At 32.4% G+C, this 5,978-nt stretch overlaps 1 long non-coding RNA gene across 1 annotated transcript; it reads left to right on the top strand.

Moving 5' to 3' along the window:
- Positions 1-3,045: 3,045 nt before the first annotated feature.
- Positions 3,046-3,978, top strand: LOC112098265. Its single transcript, XR_002905355.1, has 3 exons — positions 3,046-3,287; positions 3,403-3,481; positions 3,583-3,978. It is a non-coding gene; the product is annotated as an uncharacterized LOC112098265 (long non-coding RNA).
- The last annotated feature ends 2,000 nt before the right edge of the window (positions 3,979-5,978 follow it).

Genomic DNA, 5,978 nt, shown 5'->3' with positions numbered 1-5,978 from the left:
AAAATCATTAGTTTTGATTGTCGTCAAATCGACTAAATATCAACAAATGGTTTAAAAAATAAAATAAATAAAAAATGGTCATAATTATCTTTTTTATTTTATTGTCAGTTAATATATGTGATTATATATGTCATATCATACACTTTATTTTATTTTATTATTAATGTTTTGCTAATGGCTTGCTTTAACTTTGAGAGATAATGTAAGAATTGTGAATATAGAAAGTAAATGATGAAAAAGTGGTGATTGGAATGGTACTCGTTAGTAATGAAAATTTAAAGTTTATTTTCTAATGTGTAGTAGATTTTTAGATTATTGTTGAACTTTATTATGTTAATTTATTATTGTTAGAATTTATTATATTGGTTATTATTTATGGATTTTTAGATTATTGTTAAAATTTATTATGTTAATTTACTATTATTAGATTTTATTATATTATTTATTGTTTGTTAATTTATAAATTTAAAATTATTGTCGTATTAATGGTGTATTATTGTTATATTATTTTTATTAAATAATAAATATATAGGATAAAACCAAACCAAACCAAACTAAATTATAAAACTAAACTAATTTAATTTGATTTGATTCGGTTCCATAATTTAATTTGTGTTTAGTTTCAGTTTGGTACTGTATTAAAATTGGACCGAATCAAATTAAATAGTGACAAACCCTAGCTGCTACCCCTTTTTTTGGGGAATAAAGAAATATGGCTGCAATCTTCTTGAAACTGGGGAGAAAATAAATGGAGCGGAATTTCCTTCTATTTGACCCCACACGCGGGACCCCTCACTATATTTTGTGACTGCCATGCATTCCACTGGTCAATTTCATACTTTATTGTTGTGATTTTGTATGTGTCTCAAACGGAGAAGTCTATGTTTCGGCTTCCGTACGTAACAGCAGCCAATGGGGAACTTCCACGGGTGCCAGAGGAGAGAGAAAGAGGTTCCAATGCAAGGTGATGGAAATGGAAAAGTTCGAGGCTGTTACTTGCGGCTCTGGACCGTAGCCGTTGTACCTCTCAAGTCATTAAAAAAAAATTGTAAATAAAAAATAAAAAATAAAAACTAAATAATAAAATAATTTTTAAATAATAATTTTGATAAAAATAATAAAAATATTATATGTTTCTCACTATCCAATTATGAGATCAAATTAACTTAGTTTATGAGATATAACAATAATTATTTATTAAATATTTTGATGTTGTAACTTATAGCTATTCAATCTCGATAGTATAAAAGACCTTGTTATTTTTTAGTGAAGGGAGAGGCAACACGAAACATTGACCTCGTCATTCTTTTAATTGGAATTTTTATGATTTTTGGTAGGATTCGTGGGAGTTCATAACTAGGTTTGAACTGTACAAGCTTCTTCTTTTGTATTCTACAATGGTTTTGAAATTGTTGTAGTTTACAACTATATTACAATCTATATCTAGAGTCTATTGGGTAATAGATATATAAATTTAATTATAGTACAACCAAGAGGTTTCTTAAATATTAATTTGAAAATATTTTTTAAGTAAATTCGAAGAAATATTACGATAAGGAATAAAATCAACCCCTACAGGTATCATATTTTATAAAAAAAAAGAAAAAAGTAAACGACACTTATCATTTGCTGTAAAAAAAAATGATCCGGACTTGTTCAAACTCATTTCGGAAAAAAAAAAGGGGGATAAAACAAACGCGATTAGCACGAATATGAGACCACTAAGAAAACAATATGTACTTTGTTAAGAAAAGCGAATGACCATTGAAATTGGTTCAAAATAAGAAACAAATTTAGAAATAGATAATTGACTAAGAGATATTCCAACTCTATAGAAAATGTAGTACAAGCAATAAATGGAGCACCACGTGCCCAAATCTATGATGGACACGCGATGCTTTAATTAGGATAGCAAATCTATCTCGATGTTTATACTTATAGATAATTTATAAGATAGATAGCAAATCTATCTGTCACAAACTTGAACATTCATGAGATCCCACAAGCTCTAGTTCAAAAACACTAGAGTCATCTTCTTCCTCTAAATTCTTTTTTAGTTAGTCTTCCTCACATCATAATTTTCTTGCACACCCTTACTTGAGCGTAGGAGTATCCTTACAGGCACACACAGGGGCAGAACGAGCCAATCTTGACTGGAGGGGCCAAAGAATTTTTTAAAAAAAATTCAATAAAATCTTTAATGTAAATAAGCAATTATTAATATAATAGAAAATAAAGGACTTTAATCAAAGTTCACATTTTGTTTCAAAACATATATGCAAGTGAACAAACAAAATTATAAAATCTCCTAAACTTGAGGTTTGTGTTCTTTTATGGAACAAAAATCAAGTACAATAACTTCTTCTTTTTTATTTTGTAAATAAACGGCACCGTACATGCCTATAAAATAGATATTTTATTAATATATGTTTATTTTAATATAAAATATTAGATATTAAACTATTCAATTTTTTTTTTTTTTACTGGAGTCATGGCCCATATTGGTCCCTATATAGATCCGCCCCCGGGCACACACCCACACCTTGCCACCCAAGTATCAAACGAGAGAAGAGTGAACCAGATTCGAGAAGGAAAAAAATTTTTCCTTCAACCTCCAATACGGGCTCACACTTAGAAGCCCAATGGCATCCAATAAATAGAGCCCATAAGGTGAAGATACCAGAAGCAGCTTAGACATTTATAACAGCACAAACACTCACGAAGAAAAAGGATAAAAAAATGATGTAGATTTTTTACTACTTTAACGAGAAGGAGACAGCGGAAGAAAACAAAAGAAGCAGAATATTGTATAGTATGAGGCTAGCTGAGGGCCTACGGCAAAGAACTACTTCTCAAGGAAGGGGACACGTCAACTTCATTCACTTCACTACTTCTCAGAGAAGGAGACAGTCTGTAGTGGAAAGCTGACTGTAAGATGCTAAAAGGAAACAGATCTCTCCCTAACGCCGTCAAAGGAAAATTCAAAATTCCCTCGCGGGTTCATCATTCCAACTCAGCCCAGATACCGACCATCACCAAGCTTGTGTGTATAAAAATGAATGATCACCCATTGTTCTCTGTCAGTGCAGGGCAAAATATTTCTTGTGAAAACAGAATCGGAGAGAGAGCTTGCTAAGACTCTGGCACTTCGAATCCGAGATGGGCTACCTTGTAAGAAGAAGAAGTTACCATCAATCTTCTGAACAAGAAGAGAATTGACCCTGATTTCTCTGTCCAAAAAATTAACAAAGTTGATATATACAACTTCCAGCCGTTTCAACTACTCGGTAAGTATCATCAGATATCCATCTGTATTCTTGATAGTAATTGTTTTTGTTTCTTGCAGAGGGTATCAGAAACATATTTTGAATAAAGGATTTTTTTTCTGTGTCTTAACTTCAGGCGCAAACTGAGCAACCATCAGCCCTTCATATCATGATTAATTTCAGAAATCATGTTGCAGAAAAATGGCTTCTGAAGGGTGAGAAAGAGCTTGCCTTATGGGCTGTTTCAATATCAAGTTATCCGTGTTGAGTACGGCACTCGCACTAAGAAATTAATACTCTTGGCATTTTATTTCAGGTAGAACCTCAGCAACTACCAAATCACAGTAAAGACTATCACAATATGTCTTCGTCGTTCTAGAAATCATGTTGCAGAAAATATTATTCGAGGAGCAGAGGAGAAGTCAAAGAAAATGGACTCGCTCTTCCTCTTCAATCAATTATCCGCTTGCTATGCAAGAAATTACTTCAATAGATGTGTAACCCACAATTAAAATTGTATAGGGGGATATTAATGTTGAAATTTTAAATTTTTACTAATGTTTCACGCATGCTGGATCCATTCCTGGCTTTGTTATTAATATCATGGCCTGGTTCTTGAAAGCTGGCCTATTTCGTGAAAGTTATTTGGGAGCACGCTATGTAAATCGATCCTCTTGCATCCACGAATAGCAATGAGCCAATGAATTCCTTACGTGATATTTGAACTGTATTTTCTCCGTCAACTCAATATTCAACCTCAACCATACATTTGCATAACCACTCGGCCTTAGACCGAGTGGTGAAGTTCCTTTTTAGGGACTCTCATATAACCATTCGTATATATCTATTCAATCTTTTAATTAAAATTGGGTAGGGATAAGCATTTGCCCCAAATGTGGGTGTGAAATCAGATATTCTTTTTAATTTTGTGAGGATAAAATTTTATACTATATCATAGTATACTTGATCTAGGATGATGTTGCTGGTAACTAAAATTTGGGCCATGCAATTAGAGCGTGGCATGTGTACAGTAGCCCTCATGACCAATTGGCCTTTGCAAAAGATGAAGAGGAAATTCAAAAAGCAAAGATAGAATGGGAAGATCTGAGCCACCCTATTACGTAGAAATTAACTCAGCTATTATCTCAACCATCAATTGAGGAGTTAATTGCTCTAAAAGTCTGATTAACTCATTTGAATAAATCAATCAGAGATTAAGACATGTTGTTATTGAGCACAGTTTCATAGCTGACACGTGTTTAGTCTTTTTTTTTTAATTACATAATACTATTGCTCATACTACTTTTTGATTAAATAAGATTATTGCTAATACTGAAATTTATATTATATGAGACTATAGCTGATATTTACAAATCATATTATTATTGGGACTAGTTTACATCAATTCTTATGAAGCATTGTTCAGATGTTTTAACCCACTAATACCCTAAGAATATCTACTTCACTCACACTTGGTAAAGGAAAAGACTGCCTCCACTCAATTATATATTATAGTTAAGGAAGTAATTTACCCCACAATGCATTTGTGGGGGTTTGAATTGTTGTCCTCATATTTGGAGGCAGTAGCCTTGACCACCCGGCTAAAGGCTGTGTGGCTGACACATGTTTAGCCTTAAAAGGGGCTAAAAGACTCAAGTTGAATGGTCAAATTACCTAAAAACCCAATCTAAGGTGGGGAATGACTTATTATTGTCTGCCACATCTCCAAAAAAGACACTAAGATACACTTACAGGCACTCCCTTTATAATGTTAAATAAGTCTCAACAAAATAGGTTCAACTTCTTCCACACAACTCTCAATTTTCACTAATATTAGGGTTTTTGAAAAACCCAATACTCTCTCCAATACTCACTTGACTTGATTGTCGGAGTGCCGTCATCGGTCACCATTGGCGTTGTCTCTAATGATCGTTTTCCGTTATTTAATTTCAAGACCATTGCAGTTTTGTTTATCCCCAAAAAGCTGTTATGAAATGAATAACCCCTCACCATTAACCAAACCACCCACCAAAAAGACAAGATTTCATAATATTGTTGAGCTGAATCAAAATCACATTAAAACAGATGATCACAATATATATTTTTGTAAATATCAATATATTTTTTTATTACAATTTTTTATTGTAATATACATATGAGTGTTTGACACACTGTTACTAAATTTATTAAATTGTACAGTTTAAAAATATATCCGCACTAAAAAAAAAAATACAAACACCTGCACTTAAGAATGAATATGCACATGCATATATGTTCTCCAGATCGTTAGACTTAAGCTAAGCCAAGAAGAATTGACTGCGATTAGCACAATAACCACCAATAAAATCAAGATAAAAAAATGACCTAAAAGAAAGGCAAGAAATGCATACTTTTGTCCATCTTCGTAATTTGAAAATTTTCATTTTTTTTAACTACTATTTTGTTAACAAAAAGCCTTAAAGGCAAGGAGAATCTCACGCCTTCAGACAATCCAACCAAACAAATTTCCCGCGAAGACTGAAAGGAGACGCGTTGTTGATTTTCCACGACTGATCAAGGAAGGACATACTTTGTACTGTTGCAATAATTTAATCATGACGTTTTGCCAATTTTAAATTTGTAATGACAATTTAAACTATAATTATAAATATAGTAGAAGATTCTAGATTTACCTGAAGTCGTAGAAGATTCTAGAATTCCGCTTAACAAATA

Source organism: Citrus clementina, unplaced genomic scaffold (genome assembly GCF_000493195.1).
Source record: "Citrus clementina cultivar Clemenules unplaced genomic scaffold, Citrus_clementina_v1.0 scaffold_5, whole genome shotgun sequence".
NCBI classification, from domain to species: Eukaryota; Viridiplantae; Streptophyta; class Magnoliopsida; order Sapindales; family Rutaceae; genus Citrus; species Citrus x clementina.
The sequence above is the reverse complement of the archived record's forward strand: the minus strand, read 5'-3'. Positions and strand labels throughout refer to the sequence as shown.